This window comes from Meriones unguiculatus, chromosome 6, assembly GCF_030254825.1.
Source record: "Meriones unguiculatus strain TT.TT164.6M chromosome 6, Bangor_MerUng_6.1, whole genome shotgun sequence".
Taxonomy (NCBI): domain Eukaryota; kingdom Metazoa; phylum Chordata; class Mammalia; order Rodentia; family Muridae; genus Meriones; species Meriones unguiculatus.
This window is the reverse complement of record NC_083354.1, coordinates 105,113,058-105,129,875: the sequence shown is the minus strand read 5'-3', so window position 1 is coordinate 105,129,875 and position 16,818 is coordinate 105,113,058.

Sequence of the window (16,818 nt, the reverse complement as noted above, 5' to 3'; positions counted from 1 at the left end):
AATTATGTATAAATAATATCTGCATGATAGCAACTGAACCAGATCTGTGAGAAATAAAATAAACTCAACATTGGAAAGATCAATGGTGCCACAAATTCACGAGTACAGTAAAACTCAAGTATCTTATTAGTGGAGAATGATCTTCATTTAATTAATGGGACCTCTCTCCCCTCCTCCAAATTCACAGGTAGGATATCTAGGTGACAGGGACCTAAGACAAAAACAAACAAAAAATAGCATAAAAACAAAATAGAGTTAGTAGCACTAGCAGCAACAGCCAGGGCTCTCCCTCCCATTAAGTCACTGTTGCTGGCTTCCTCTAACACTCAGTACTGAAACAATATTTCAAATCAGGTAGCATTTATTGAAGAGTAAAAATAACTGTGTTCATTGTAACTGAGTTCACTGGATTTAGGCATCTTTGCTAGTTAGTTGAAAGTATTATATCAACATATAGCATAAAAAAGTTAAAGTATAACTGAAGGAGGAAAATCATATGATCATCTCCTTAGATCCCAAAAAAGCCATTTGACAAAGTCCAACATACATTCATGTTTAAAGTCTTGGAGAGATCAGGAATACATGGCACATACCTAAACATAGTAAAGGCAATATACAGCAAGCGTATAGCTAACATCAAACTAAACGGAGAGAAACTTAAATCAATCCCACTGAAATCAGGGGCCAGGCAAGGCTGCCCACTCTTTCCATATCTCTTCAACATAGTACTGAAAGTCCTAGCTAGAACAATAAGACAAGTAAAGGAGATCAAGAGGATACAAACAGGAAAGGAAGAGGTCAAAGTGTCACTATTCGCAGACGATATGATAGTATATATTAGTGACCCCAAAAACTCAACTAGAGAACTCCTTCAGCTGATAAACACCTTCAGCAAAGTGGCTGGATACAAAATCAACTCAAAAAAATCAGAAGCCCTCCTGTATACCAAAGACAAAAGGGCCGAGAGAGAAATTAGGGAAACAATACCCTTCACAATAGCCAACAATAACAAAATACCTAGGTATGGCTTTAACCAAGTAGGTGAAAGGCCTGTTTGAAACAAAATACCAACACAATTCTTTACAGACCTTGAAAGAAAAATTCTCAACTTCATATGGAGAAACAAAAAAAAAAAAAAAAACAAACCAGAATTTCTAAAATGATCCTGTACAACAACAGATCATCTGGAGGTATCTCCATCCCTGATCTCAAGCTGTACTACAGAGTAATAGTAATAAAAAAAGGCATGGTATTGGCATAGAAGCAGAAAAGTGGATCAATGGAAGCAAATAGAATACCAAAAATAAACCCAAACATCTATGAATACTTCATTTTTGACAAAGAAGCCAAAACCATTCAATGGAAAAAAGACAGCATAGCATCTTCAACAAATGGTGCTGGTCCAACTGGATGTCTACATGGAGAAAAATGAAAATAGATCTATATTTATCACCCTGCACAAAACTAAAATCCAAGTGGATCAAAGACCTTAACATAAAACCAGATACACTAAATGGGTTAGAAGAAAAAGTAGGGAAAACCTTGGAAGTCATTGGCACAGGAGACAACTTCCTGAACAGAACAGCCCGGGCTCTTAGAGCAACAATTGATAAATGGAACCTCATGAAACTGAAAAGATTCTGTAAAGCAAAAGACATTGTCATCAGAACAAAACCGCATCCTACAGACTGGGAAAGGATCTTCACCAACCCTACATCTGACAGAGGGCTGCTATCCAGTATATATAAAGAACTAAAGAAATTAAAAAGCAACAAATCAAGCAATCTGATTAAAAATTGAGGTACAGAGCTAAACAGGGAATTTTCTATCGAGGAATATAGAATGGCAGAGAAACAACTAAAGAGATGCTCAATGTCCTTACCCATCAGAGAGATGCAAATCAAAACGACTCTGAGATTTCACCTTACACCTATCAGAATGGCAAAGGTTAAAACCTGAAGTGACAACACATGCTGGACAGGTTGTGGAGAAAGGGGAACCCTCCTCCACTGCTGGTGGGAAAGTAAACTTGTACAACCTCTTTGGAAATCAATCTGGCGTTTTCTCAGAATTAGGAATAGTGTTCCCTCAAAATCCAGCTATACCAGTCCTAGGCATATATCCAAAAGAAACTCAAGTATACAACAAGGACATTTGCTCAACCATGTTTGCAGCAGCTTTATTTCTAATAGCCAGAACCTGGAAACAACCTAGATGTCCATCAATGGAGAAACGGATACAGAAATTGTGGTACATTTGCACAATAGAATACTACACAGCAAATAAAAACAAGGGAATCATGAATGCAAGCAAATGGTGGGATCTAGAAAATATCATCCTGAGTGAGCTATCCCAGGAGCAGAAAGACACACATAGTATATATTCACTTATATAGTCCTATAAGATAGGATAACATACTAAAATGTGTACACCAAAAGAAGATATACAAGAAAGAGGACCCAGGGTAAAATGATTAATCTTCACTTAGAAAGACAAATGGGATGGATATGGGAAGTAGGAGAAAACAAGAACAGGACAGGAGCCTACCGCAGAGGGCCTTTGAAAGACTCTACCTAGCAGTGTATCAATGCAGATGTTGAGACTCATAACCAAACCTTCGGTAGAGTGCAGGGAATCATATAATAAAAAGGGGAGTTAATATGACCTGGAGAGGATAGGAGCTCCACAAGGACAAAATATATCAGTGCACAGGGGTCCTCTATAAGACTGTTTCTCCAACCAAGGACCATGTATATATATATAACCTAGAACCCCTGCTCAGATATAGCCTATGGTAGCTCAGTATCCAAGTGGGTACCCTAGTAAGGGGAAGAGGAACTATTTCTGACATGAACTCAGTGACTGGCTCCTTTACCTCCCCCTGCCCCCTGAGGGAGGAACAGCCTTGCTTGGCCACAGAGGAGGACATTGCAGTCAGTCCTGAAGATACCAGATAAGCTAGGGTTAGGTGGAAGGGGAGGAGGTCCTCCCCTAGCAGTGGACTTGGAAAAGGACAGGGAGGAGATGAAGTAGGCAGAGTGGGATTAGGAGGGAATGAGGGAGGGGGCTATAGCTGGAATAAAAGGTAAATAACCTGTGATTAATATTTAAAAAAATAAAAATTAATTTAAAAAAGTAAAAGTATACTCACATTTAGGTGCCAATTTTTCATAGTTTATTGTCTTTTGACATGAGTGCAGTCAATAATCAGGTGTAACAAGTGAAGGGATTATTATACCATTCTTTATCTATTTCTGTGTATAATACATTGAATCTTTCAGATGATTCTTGCTTGTCAGCCCTGAGGGCTGCAGATGTTTAGGCATGAAGGAAGTGCTCAGTTTGCCAGGCATTTGTTTAGTCTGCTGAGAAGCATGGAAGAAACCCTCTTCCTCCCCTCTGACAGCTTTTGCTCCTCAGGCCACTTCATGTCCTCAAGGCAGTACCTAGCAGAAACTGCTCAGAAGCTCTCCATGTGCTGATGTTTGTCCCTCTCTCATACACTTTCATGGCAACATGGCTAGACTACTAAATGACCACACGTTAGCACCAATGTTGCCCAAGCATTTCGGTTTGGGTGTTTTGGATGATACTAAAATTTGAAGGTATGGACTTTAAATAATTCAGATTGCTTTTCAAAAATAGGTAGCCTAATTGTTCTGCTCAATTGAAGGCCTGAATAGAACAAAAGAGTGGTCTTCCACTCCCAAAAGAAATATTTCCTATCTTTGTCTGTCTGTCTGTCTCTGTGTATATGCGTGTTCATGTGTGTGTATTCATACACATATAGATCAACAACTATGGGCTTTTCCATACTCTTAATTCAGAATGTTATATTGCTTTCCTCAACTGAATCATTATTGGATTTCATAAAAATGAATATTCATGTATTACATTAGTATTCTAATTCACATTTCTATGATCCCTATCCAAATGAAACATATTTGTATAATAAACATCTAATATCCATGTCTATTTCCCCTGCCTAAGTTCTCTGTCTCCATTTTTGTGTGAACAAAAACAATCATGACGGAAACATTTCCTCTCAAGTCTTCAAGTATCTCAAAGCACATTGTTTCTTTTCTTTTCTCTTTTTTATTGTTTCTTTTCTAAATTGTCAATCATAAAGTAGTTTCGTAGCACAGACACTAGGGATATAATGTACAATAATCCATTGATTCTTTTTCTGGAGAAGTATATTGATACAGGCTGGGCAAGGCATTCAACACCACATTATTGCTAGGTGCGGTCCTCTGTATCATCTTTGTCTTAGTCCCAAAGTGTAAATTCTTTTTCTTCACCTTTGGCCTCAGGCAAAACACCTCAAGGACTCACTACATTCATTCCTTAAGATTTATGAATTCAATTGCCCTGGCACATACCTATATGAATCTCAGAGTAAAAATCCTTATTTTACATAAATCATTGTCCCCATGTTTGATAGCTTTTCTATGACACATTTTGAGAAGTGACATATTAGTCCAATATGAGCTACTTAATGCTTAGTATTCTGAGTGCTATTAGTATTCAGAGTGTTGTTATCCTAATTCATATTTTTTAAATCTCTAACCATGGAGAACATAGTGCGTATGCTTACCAACAATGTACATTTTCTTTACCAGCAAGTGTCTTTTTATGTATTTTTCTTACTTTCTTCTGGGAATAAGATGGAGATCATTATCTCTTTATCTTTCATGTTATTAGAAACATTTTTCTCATATACCTTGAAAAAATATTCATTCATTCATTCACTCATTCATTTCCTTGTATCCTTGGCTCTCTTCTAATGTAGTACATAGCCAAGGCTGGTGTTACCCAACTGATCCTTCTGTCCCTATCTCCAGAGAGCTGTGATTATAGTTTTGCATGAGCACACTACGTTTTATGTCTTGCTGATGATGTAGAGTAAGGTTCTCTAAGATCACCTTACCAACTGAGTTCTACCCACAGCCTTTCATTTCCATTCTTATGGGGTATGTATTTTCTGAAAAAATTGGAAAATATGATCACATGAAAGATGTCCAAGACAGCTATTGCCAATATTTTATAATAAATTACTCTATTCTCTTGTTACTGATAGATATACACAAAGACACACACAGGCACACACGTATAATGTTATTCTTTTCTATCATGATTCTTTTAACATATTCCTTGTTAGAGATTTCTTTATTAACAACTTTTAATATAGCATATAGATAATATCTGTTAAATAAATCTATCTATAAATTAGCAGTATTGAACTATAGAATAATAATTTCTTATGAACAGAAACATTTTAAAATTTCTAATGTACAAAAAGCAATGTTTTTTAAGTTGATTTATACTGCTATTATAGTATAGAAAGGCTCTATCTAATTTCTCTTTAAATTAATATCTGGTATTATTAGTAACACGAGGAATACAAAAATAATCTAAATGGCAAATTTAGATCGATAATTTTTCTTTTCCATTCATTTTCTGTTTATTCGTAAAATGATGTTTGAATACTGCTATGGAACAGGGGACATGCTAAGTTCCAAGAAAAACAAACAAATAAAAAACTCTCAATAGAAATTCTTCCTCCCAAATCTCAAAAGTCTTTTACAATGTTCAGTCATTTCATGTATACAGCATGCCTCTCCTATTTGTCAAGTCACAGTCGACTTACCCAGGACACACTAGGCCCTTTCTGTTCTAACATGGCCCTACTCCCAAGGCTATTTTTTTTTACCTGAGGATTTTTCCTTCCTTCATCCCTTCCTTCCTTCATCCCTTCCTTCCTTCATCCCTCCCTCCTTCTTTCCTTTTGATAGATATCTGATTTTTGTTAACATCAGTAAATGCAGAGCAAATTATGGGCAAGCCACTTCAACCTTATGGACTGAAATTGCACTATGGTCTGGAACTATAAAACACAAGTGAGAAATCCCTTAGTTCTCATACTTGGAGTGTGTTGTTGGACAAACATTTCATGAAGTGCTTATAATTACAGAACACAGGAGTTGAAACCGAGGTGCTTTCTATGTATATTGATGGTAGCACCAGGAAGGCAGATTAGAACAAATTGGGAATATCTTTGTTGTAGGTTTTGAATGCTATCTGATGCCATTCGCAGCTGTGGGGTTGGTAAGCAAGTGTCTATTAGTTATTAGATTATAAAACATTTCACCTAATAATCATTGGGATTATTAGAACAGCCAGTAGGCAGTTGTTAAGGAGATTAAAATAGTCCATGATAATTTTGCGCAGAAGCTGCAACTGTCCAAATCTCCACAATAACAAAGTACTAATTGTGAGAATTTTAACATTGTTTGCGTGTGTGTGTGAATGTGTGCATGTGTATGTGTGTTTCTTAGGTATCCTTTCACATATTTAAGTTCATCATATAGTAATTGGGGAATGAGGAGTATTAGCAGAACAGGTTATAAATTTTTACCCATAGTGTTTAAATCCACGTGTGGACTGAACATATGCAAAGAAACAATGAATAAGAGAGTGATTTCCAAAATTTTTTTGAAACTACAACTGAGGAGAGAGCAAATGATTTTCAGTCCTATTAAAGAGAGTGAGCACAGGCTTTCAGGAAGTCCTCACATTCCTGGCATTGGTGTTGTGTGATGTGGTTCTACAGCTCAGGGAGCCTGAAATTACAGAACATCTGCAATGAAATTGATTTTGTTTTTGTCTTTTCTTTCTTTCTTCTCTCTCCCTCTTTTTTTTTTTTTTTTTTTTGGTGGAAAACAGATGAATCACTTACTGCCAATGACTAGAAGGAAAGGCACTTGTTTATGCCCTTATGTAATGAATTTTTATAAGGCTAAGTTTGCTGTTTATAAAAAAAATACACTTTAAACTATTGTAGAAGTAAAATAATAGAATTCAGAATTTAGAGCAATGCATTACTGCAAAAACAGTCACCAGAAGAGTATTATCTGCTTACAAAACACCAAAACAATGCTATTACTTTTATAATGGAATTTAAAAAACAACAAGAAACCCAAATCTCATCTACCCGGTTGTATTCTAGGAGAAAAAGTATTTAAAGAGACATAGCTGAAATTGACAGCTGCAAAATTGCATGTATTTTCAAAGAAAAGTTATTAATTCTCTTATTTTGCTTCTGCTTTCCAGCTGTATATCTCTTCAGAGCAAGGATGCCAGAGAACATTGCAAATTACAAATAGCACTCCTAAGACACAGAGCATGGACACAGGGACTTTGGAGTCTGCATCTTTTTAGGCATGCCTATAAAGGTTTTCTTGCACTAAGACCATCAGCTCTATTGCACTGTCTTTAAGGGGTATGCTGGTTAAACCCCAATTCTCAGCTTCTTCAGACTTCTACAGAGCATCTATATAGCATCTATATTGTGCCAGTTGTTGTTTGTACTGTTATAAAAATGGAAGCCTTTGTTCTCCCTAACACTGCAGACTACCTTGTTATTTGAAAGACTCATCCAGTTGAAAGTGAGAATTCAATCAGATCTGAGAATGATCACTAACAGGAACACAGTGGTGGGCAGAGGCCTTTGTTCTCTAAAAACTTACCTGCCCTTCACATTTGATATGAAGGTAAATATTTTAATACAACATATTATATTTTTTCTTAGTGTAATATTTTATATTTGTACATTTTATGTTTTCCATTTTAAGTTTTTTGTTTGTTTGTTTTTGCAGACTGGAAGGGGACTTTGACAAATGGATGCCCGTTGAGGAATGGAGGCTGGGAATAAAAGGTGGCATTTATGAGTGCCTTGGGTTCCGAGAAACCATTCTAAATCACTCCAAAGCACACAGGACATGCTGGATCCATTAGTTCAGGATTGGGATGATTGACATTAATACTCAGCTGAACTTCAAGTCTGCATCATCTCTTGCTATCAGTCTAACTGCCACACTCAGAAATGTTAGTGTCAACATGTTCTCTTCTGAAAAGAGCAGAAAAATCCCAGGTCATCCTATGGATCTTGACTGTTAGTTGAGGGAAAATGGCCATTTGGAAGATTTGCACAACTGAAAACATAAAATGGTTATTTAAAGTGTTCTAGTCCAGTGTATTCGTTCTAGATATTTTAAAATAAAAAAAAATTAAGTGAAACAAAAAAGTGCACACTTTTTACAAATACTCGGATTTATGTGCATACTATGCAAGCACTTTAGGAAAAGGGATTGGGAACCTTTGCCTTTTTACAATTTATATGTAATTTAAGCAGCATGAAATAGTTCAGATGTTTTTAAAGTTGTGGTTACTATGAGGGCACACTTTATCTTCATGCAGAAAATCAGGATTCTAGCAATTTATAATCTTGTGTCTCCAGCACTCTTACATATATAAAAGTTGTGTTTACTAGCTGTGCAGATGTTTTGTCTTTAGATAAAACTGGACCATAAGGTATTTTTAAAATTATTTATTCCCCTTACTAGGGTATCCTCTTGGATATTGAGCTGCCATGGGCTATGGCTGAGCAGGGGTTGTAGGTTATATCCATGCATTGTCCTTGATTGAAAATCAGTTTCAGAAAAGACCCCTGTGCCCAGGTATATTTGGTTCTTGTGGAATACTAACTCCCCCTTCTTTCATATGATTCCCTGCACTCTGCCCAAGGTTTGTTCATGAGTCTCAGCATCTGTTTTGGTACACTGCTAGGTAGAGTCTTTCAGAGGCCCTCTGTGGTAGGCTCCTGTCCTGTTTCTTGTTTTCTCCTATTTCCAATGTCCATCCCATTTGTCTTTATAAGTGAGGATTGATCATTTTACCCCGGGACCGCCTTCTTGTTTAGTTTAGGGACTATCTCTAACATAAACTCAGTGGTTGGCTGTTTGACCTCCCCACCTCCTTGAGGGAGGAGCAGCCTTGCTAGGTCACAGAGGAGGACAATGCAACCAGTCTTGATGAGACCTGATAAACTAGGGCCAGATGGAAGGGGAGGAGGGCTTCCCCTATCAGTGCACTTAGAGAGGGGCAGGGAGGGAATGAGGTAGGGAGGGTGGGATTGGGAGAGAATAAAGGAGGGGGCTACAGCTGAGATACAAAGTAAATAAACTGTAAAAGTAAATAATTAAAAAAAATACATGGAAAAAACAAAATAAGAAAACCCACATATATGTATTAAAATGCAAAACAAACTATTCCTTTGCAAACACACACAGGAGGTAGAGAGAGAGGGGGAGGGAGGAAAAAAGGGAGGAAGACAGTGAGAGAGAGAGAGAGTTGATTGTACCCCACCCTCCATTAGTCTTCTCTTATCCCAGGAATAACTCTGAATCCCCCAAAACACAGAATAATTTCTTTTATCTGCTTCAACTGAAACCTTTCTTCTTCCCATGAAGTCTTTTCCACTTTATAGATTTTTGTCAGTTTGACAAGACTGTCATGGATGGGGGAGGGATAAATAGGCCTCACCCTTCTCTGAGGAGCTACAGGCAGTTAATGTTTGTAGGGAGAGGCCAGTTCTATTTCCCTGTGTTTTGTCGACTAGTAACTTGCCCTTGGTCAGCTGAATAATACCTCCTCCCTCCCTCCTCACCATACTTGTGGGAGCAACTCTAATGAAATGCAATGCACAGTGAGATCTTTAAGAAACATCTTTTTTTGTGCTAATAACAAATATTTGCTAATTTTAGAAAATAGACCAAATGCAGAGAAAAATCAAAACCGAGTCACATTGAAAGGCATTTATTGTTGATGTTTGTTTATATTTAATTGAGATTGTATTACACTTAATTTTCGATCTTACTTTGTCACCTTATTATTACATGGTAAACATATTAAAATGATTTATACACATTGTTGTAGAACATTCTTTCTCACAGTATTGATGTAACATTATTTTATTTAAACAGCTTTACTCTTTAATTTAGTTGAGGTTTCACATTTGTTATGAACAATGTTGTACTGAACACATTTTCAATAAATCTATACCCACAATTCATATACTTTTCTTCTGATCAATTTTGAGTTTGATGGATATAAACATGTCCACATCAGCCTGATTTGGAAAGTCAGTGTTACTTAATTCAAATGATTTATGTTTCCTTGACTCTGGAGTTTAGAAAAGGCCTGTTACACATGTTAAGAAGAATATACTATTCTATGATTAACAAAAAAGAAAGTTAATGATGGGAAGAACAGACTCTGTTTTGAATCTCCTGGCCTTATGAGTGAGTGGCTTTAACCTTGTTTGACTCATTGTAGTTGCCAAATTAATAACTCAACTTGAGAGTCAATGAGGGACACCATGCAAAATGGTGCTTACATTTTTATGTTTTTTAATGTTTAAAACTGTAAAACTTTCTCTTGAAATAGTAAGATCTGGAGCGGACAGGAACTCCACAAGGAGAGCAACAGAACCAGAAATCTGAACACAGGGGTCTTCCCAGAGACTCATACTCCAACCAAGTACCATGCATGAAGATTACCTAGAACCCCTGAACAGATGTAGCCCATCGCAATTTAGTGTCCAAGTGGGTTACATAGTAATGGGAAGAGAGACTGCCTCTGACATAATCTGATAGGCCTGCTTTTTGATCACCTCCCCCTGAGGGAGGAGCAGCCTTACCAGGCCACAGAAGATGACAATGCAGCCACTCCTGATGAGATCTGATAGACTAAGATCAGAAGGAAGGAGAGGAGGACCTCCCCTATCAGTGGACTTGAGGAGGGGCATGCGTAAAGAAGGGGGTGGGAGGGTGGGGTCGGGAGGGGACGAGGGAGGGGCTCATGGGGGGATACAAAGTGAATAAAGTGTAATTAATAAAAAAAATAAATAAAGGAAGAAAAAAAGAAAACAGAGGAAACAAGAAGTTATCTGGAAACAAGAAGAAAAAAAATTGTTATTTCTTGTTTATACACTCTTTTAAGGGCACACACACATAGTTGTGCAAGAGTTCCTTACTTATTTGTACTCATGAAGGTGAATGTATATTCCATACTAGTTTATATAAACATATACACTAAATATAAGGCCTAGCCTCAGAGAATCAAAGTCTGTCAGTCCATAGAGAATTTGGCTAACTTGTTTGGCTCAACAGAACATTTAGAATTGTTCTGTTGCTGAAAATATCCTTTAAAAACAGCAACATTTCTCTTATTGAGTACCATTAGTAAAAGCATCTTTTGTTTAAAAAGAGAATGTTTCAAATAAATCAAGTTTTGCCTCTCAGTGCCAAGTTTGAAGGCTTTGTCAAATATAGCAATACTAATTTCCCTGTCTTAATCAAATTATATAGAACATAAGGTAGCTGTTATTGATGAGCCAAGGCCATTTTTTTAAACCACAATTACTATTCACTGTTCATCCTTAGAGACTGCTTCTTCCTACGCTGCTGCTAGATTATAGTCTTTCTTTTTTTTTTTTTTTTTTGTAAAGAAATTTTTCTTTTGATATAAGGCTGCCCATTATTACATGTTTCTGTAAGACCAGTTTCCTTCTCCCTTTTTCTGGTATTTTTAGTCTGCTGGTAAAAGTTCATTAGAACTCTGTTCAAATTATAGTAGACTTTGAATGGGGTCCTGAGGAATTGTTCCAGGAGGCCTCTATGAAGGGGCTCAGAAAAACTACCTAGGTTTCCCAAGGCTGTGTGATATGGCTGATGCTTTTCTTGAGCTCAACCAGAACAACATATGTGATTCACAATGACTGCTGTTTGGAATTTCTTCCTATTAATCTTACTTCCCCGCATATTATCCAGAGTAATCCTTTAAAATGTAGACTTGGATTTTGTTGAATGCTCTTTTGGTATCTTAGGAGATGATCATGTTGTTGTTGTTTCCTTTCAGTTTATTTATATGATGGATTACATTGATGAATTTCCATCAATGTATGTTGAAATACCCCTGCATGCCTGGGATGAAGCCTACTTGGTCGTGGTGGGTAATATCTTTAATGTGTTCTTGGATTTATGAACACACTTATCAGTGTTTTATGGAGAATTTTTATGTCAATGTTCATAAGCGAGATTGGTCTGAAGTTCTTTCTTTGTTGGGCCTTTGTGCAGTTTAGGTATCAAGGTGACTATGGACTCACAGAATGAGGTTGTGTAATGTTCTGATCACCCTGAGTGAGGTAACTCAGAAGCAGAAAGCCTGGTATATACTCACTTATAAGTGGATTATTAGTCATATAATACAGGATAAACATACAAAAATCTACAGTCCTAAAGAAGCTAAACAATAAGGAGAACTCTAGGGAAGAGGCTTAATCCTCATTCAGAAGGGCAAACAGGATAGAGATAGGAAGTAGGACAACACAAGGAACAGTACAGGAGCCTTCCACAGGGGCCCTCTGAAAGACTTTATCCATCAAGGTATTGAAGCAGATGCTGAGACTCATAGCCAAACTTTGGGCAGAGCGCATTAAACTTTATGGAAGAAGGGGGAGACAGAAAGACCTGGAGGGGACTCCTTGTGGACAAGGAAACCAACAAAGCTAAAAAATCTGGGCCCAGGAGCCCCTGCAGAGACCTATACTCCAACCAAGGACCATGCATTGAGAGGACCTAGACCCCATGCTCAGAGGAAGCCCATAGGCTGCTTAGTTTCCAAGTGGATACCCTAGTAAGGGAATCAGGGGCTGTCTCTGACATGAACCCAGTGGCTGGCTCTTTGATTACCTCTCCCTGGGAAGTACAGCCTTGTCAGGCCATAGAGGTAGATGATTCAGCCAGCCCTGATGAGAACTGATAGGCTAGGGTCAGATAGAAGAAGGGGAGGAGGTTCCCTCCTATCATTGGACTAGAGAAGGGTCATGGGGGCGGGTAGACTAAAGTGGGTAGGTGGGACTGGGAGGAGATGGGGGCTGGGCTACAGCCGGGATAAAAAGTGAATAACATAGTAAATAAATAAATACATACTTTGTCATCATATTCTTTGTTTCAAAATTTCCTGTGACTTATTATATATATATATATATATATATAAAATCCATTCAGGGTTTCTCTGTGTAGCCTTGGCTGTCCTGGACTTGATTTGTAGAACAGGCTGGCCTCATACTCACAGAGATCCACCTGCCTGACTCCCTGTGTGCTGGGAGTACAGGTGTACCACTACACTTGGCTCTCCTGTGACTTTCTTGTGCTTCAAATACATCTAGATTTTCACAAATAACTTACAGATATACCCATAGCAACTCACCCACCTCATTTTCTACACCTTTTGCTCCTTCTTACAGTGATCTCTCCTGACCCTGCAACAGATAACAGCCTCTCTTGTCAGTTTAAGCATACCCTACTTCTTCTCCTCGATTGTCCTGTGCTAGGCTGTCTTCCATACCCTTTGGGTGTTTCTCGAACTTCAGTTCTTCAGACAGATGTACATATTCCCAATGTAGCATCCTTGCTGCTTACTTTAGCAAATTGTATTTTCTGCAGAGAACTTCTAACACCTGGCTTCTCTTACTCGTGTTCTCCAACAATCATACCTCCAAGAATTTTGACTCCATGAGAGTAGGGTTTTGTTGTATTCACAAATATATTCTGAGTACTGAAGAATGAATGCAGGGACTCATAAATAGTTTTTGAGAAAATGGTTTATTCCCTATCTCGAATCTAAGAGTTAGATATGAAATGTCTATTTTTTAGGGGAACACATGAAATGTCCAAAAAGGTTAAATGAATTTGTTCAGAGTCACTCATTTAATTCACAGGAGTTTGGCAAGGTGCAGAATATACACAGCTCTGATATGTTAGTGACTAAGACATATCACTGAAACCACACAGGTAATAAACAGGACAGACACTGAATATGAGAACAAGTTGTATGGGAGAGAAAAGAAAATCTTTGTGTAAAATTTCTTTAACAAAGGGAAATCATTCGTAAGTGGCTGAGTTCTTGAGGCTAAAATAAAGGTGCATCACTCATATAACAAAATATGATACTGTTTTCCTGAACACTGAGCTCTGAGGCCACTCAGGAGTATAACCAGTTGCCTCATATTAAAACAAATCTGGCAATGCCCAGGGAGACAGAGCCTAATAGAAGCCTCTGAGACTGTCATAGAACTTGTCCAGGAGGCCTAGCCATCTACAGCAAGGCAGAGCTCCTGCAGCAAGCACTTGAGTGTGTCAGTCACTCATAAATCCATTGATTACCTGCCATGCCATTAGCTTGTTTTAGGTCAAGTATCCCGTTAGCAAGGAAAAAAAAAAAAAAAAAAAAAAAAAAAAAAAAAAAAAAAAAAAAAAAAAAACCAAACAATCTATTTAAAGTGGAAAGCCCAACACTCTATGTTACATACATTAAGACATGGTACCCAGCTACTCTATCAAGGGTGGTCTTGCAGTGGTAGCCAACTGCCTCAAGCATCAGTTTCAGCTAGAGGAAACAGCCGTGTGTACTGTGTCTTCCTTCTCAGAGTGGCTGATGTCTAGGGACTAATAGATGCTAGCACTGCCCTTAGACTTGGTGAATCTAAAATCTACCATTATTTCTGTTTGTTCCTGCACATTAATATCTTTCAAAAAGTGGATCTCCGATATATAGAGCAGCCTTCAGTGTCCATGCGCTCTGAATCTGTGAACTCAACCAGACTTCTTAAAAGTCACGTCTTTTAAGATCATGTACAGCCTTGTCCTTGCCACTATTAACAAAGCTGCATGGCACAGCAATTATTTACACAGTACTTCCATTGTTCTCAATATTCTAAAGAATCTATGTCAATTTAATATACACAGCAGGATGTACATGGTTACATGTGAACACCACCCTATCTTCTTTAAGGGGTAAATATGGACAGCAGCAGATTTTGGAATATCCACAGGAAGGCTGGAACCAGTCTCTTGAGGATGACTGCACCTATTTCTTCCATATCATACCTCTTTAACTGCTGCTAAACAATGAAATTTGTGATAATGTGTTCATCTAACCTTTTCTGAAGATATATTAGAAAAGGCTTTCTTTACCTGGTGAAGAACAAATATCAGATTTGTAATCTAAGAGAGGACAGATGTTAAAAACAAATAAACCTGAAACACACACACACACACACACACACACACGAAACAAAAACAGCTAGAGCTACTGGATTGGTTGAGGCAGGCAGGAGGATTACTTGAGTCCAGGAGTCACAGACTAGCCTGGGCATGAGCAGCATTACCAAGGACAATGCAGCCACTGCTGATGAGACCTAACTGACTAGGATCAGAAAGAAGGAAAAGAAGACCTCCCCTATCAGTGGACTTGGGGAGGGGTATGCATGCAGAAGGTGGAGGAAGGGAGGGATTGGGACAGGAGGAGGGAGGGAACCATAGGTTGGATACAAAGTGAATAAAATGTAATTAATAAAGAATTAAATAAAATAAAATAAAATAAAATAAAATCCCTCAGGCAGCCTGAAGAAAAAACAATTATGCATTTTATAAAGTGCTATTAGGGTCTACAGAAAAATTACCATGTCCACAATACTTGTATTGCAGTTGCACTTGTTAGCATATCTATAAAGTACTGTTTTCGTGATAAGAGAGTTGCTTCTTGAAGTTTATACATCAGTATATAAAAAATATCTGACAAGATATTTGGTGTATGACTCATACTGAGTTCAAGCTTTTCATATTTGTATTCTAAGACATCCAGTTCCTTTTAATGATGTCAAACGTTCAATCTTGTCAAACCAGGTAGATGATAAAATGGTGGCCCACCCTCTTTAATAAGAGCATTTCAATTTCTTAGCATGGTCAGGCTGCCCACAACAATTCATTATGTTCATGTGGTGTACACTAGAGAGTGTCACCCAGAGTAACTGGGAGCCTGGGACCCCTATCAAGACTGGTTTAGGAATGTGCATATAATCCAAGGCAGAGAAGCAACAGTGAGCTACTGTTTCTGCTGTACTGATCTGCAAGAGGTGTCAATCCAGTGGGATAAGAAAGCTGGCAGGATGAAAACCTCTTAACTTCTAAAGTGGTCAATATTCTCCCTGAGAATGAAGCCAATTCTGAATACTAATGACAGCAGTAATGGAAAGAATTACTACTACCATGTCTGCTGTGGTTTGAATCTGAACTGTCTTCTGAAGGCTCCAGTGTTAAAAGTTTGGCTGCCAGCTAACTTAAAGTAGCTGAATGATGAGAGCTCTGATCTCATCAGTGGATAGATAATTTGATGTTATTATGGGGAGGAGGAAGAAACTAGCTTTGGCTTAGCTATAGGAATCTGGTCCTTGGAATTGTGCCCTAGACCAGTTTACCTTACCTGCCTGTCTGCCATGAAGGGGGACATCTTTTTTCCACCACGGGCTTTCACCAGGGTGCTCTGCCTTCCCACATATCTAGAGACATTGGATACAACTTACTAAGGGACTGAAAATGCCAAAATCATGGCATCCAAATAACTCCCTTATCCTTTGCTTTCTAGAACATTTCCCCCCCACAATAACAAAAAGCTATCTAAGAAGTGTCCTAAACATGTATGTGTGATGTACCAATGCAAAGAAGTTTCATATATATTGCCTGGATATACACACAGAATTGGCAGGATTTCAAGCCAAGTTCATGTCATTTATGCCTCAGGATAAGAAAAGGAGAACTCTTGGAGTGAGCCTGTTAGAAAGAGATGATTTTTTTACATTTATATTCCCATATGTGTACGTATGTACTGTGGCATGGGTGGAGGTCAAAAGACAACTTGTGAGAGTGACAGTCAATTTTCTCCTTCAATCATGTAATCATGAAGGTTTCAATGATGGAATTCAGGTCTTCAGGCTTTGTAGAGAGCAAAGCAAGCAACTTTACCCTACTGAGCCACCTCACCAGCCTTGTTTAAAGGTGACTGGAGCATCCAGAAGGGATCAGCCGTATTGACATAAATTCTTCATTTTCACACATCACTAAAATGTTTTCTTAA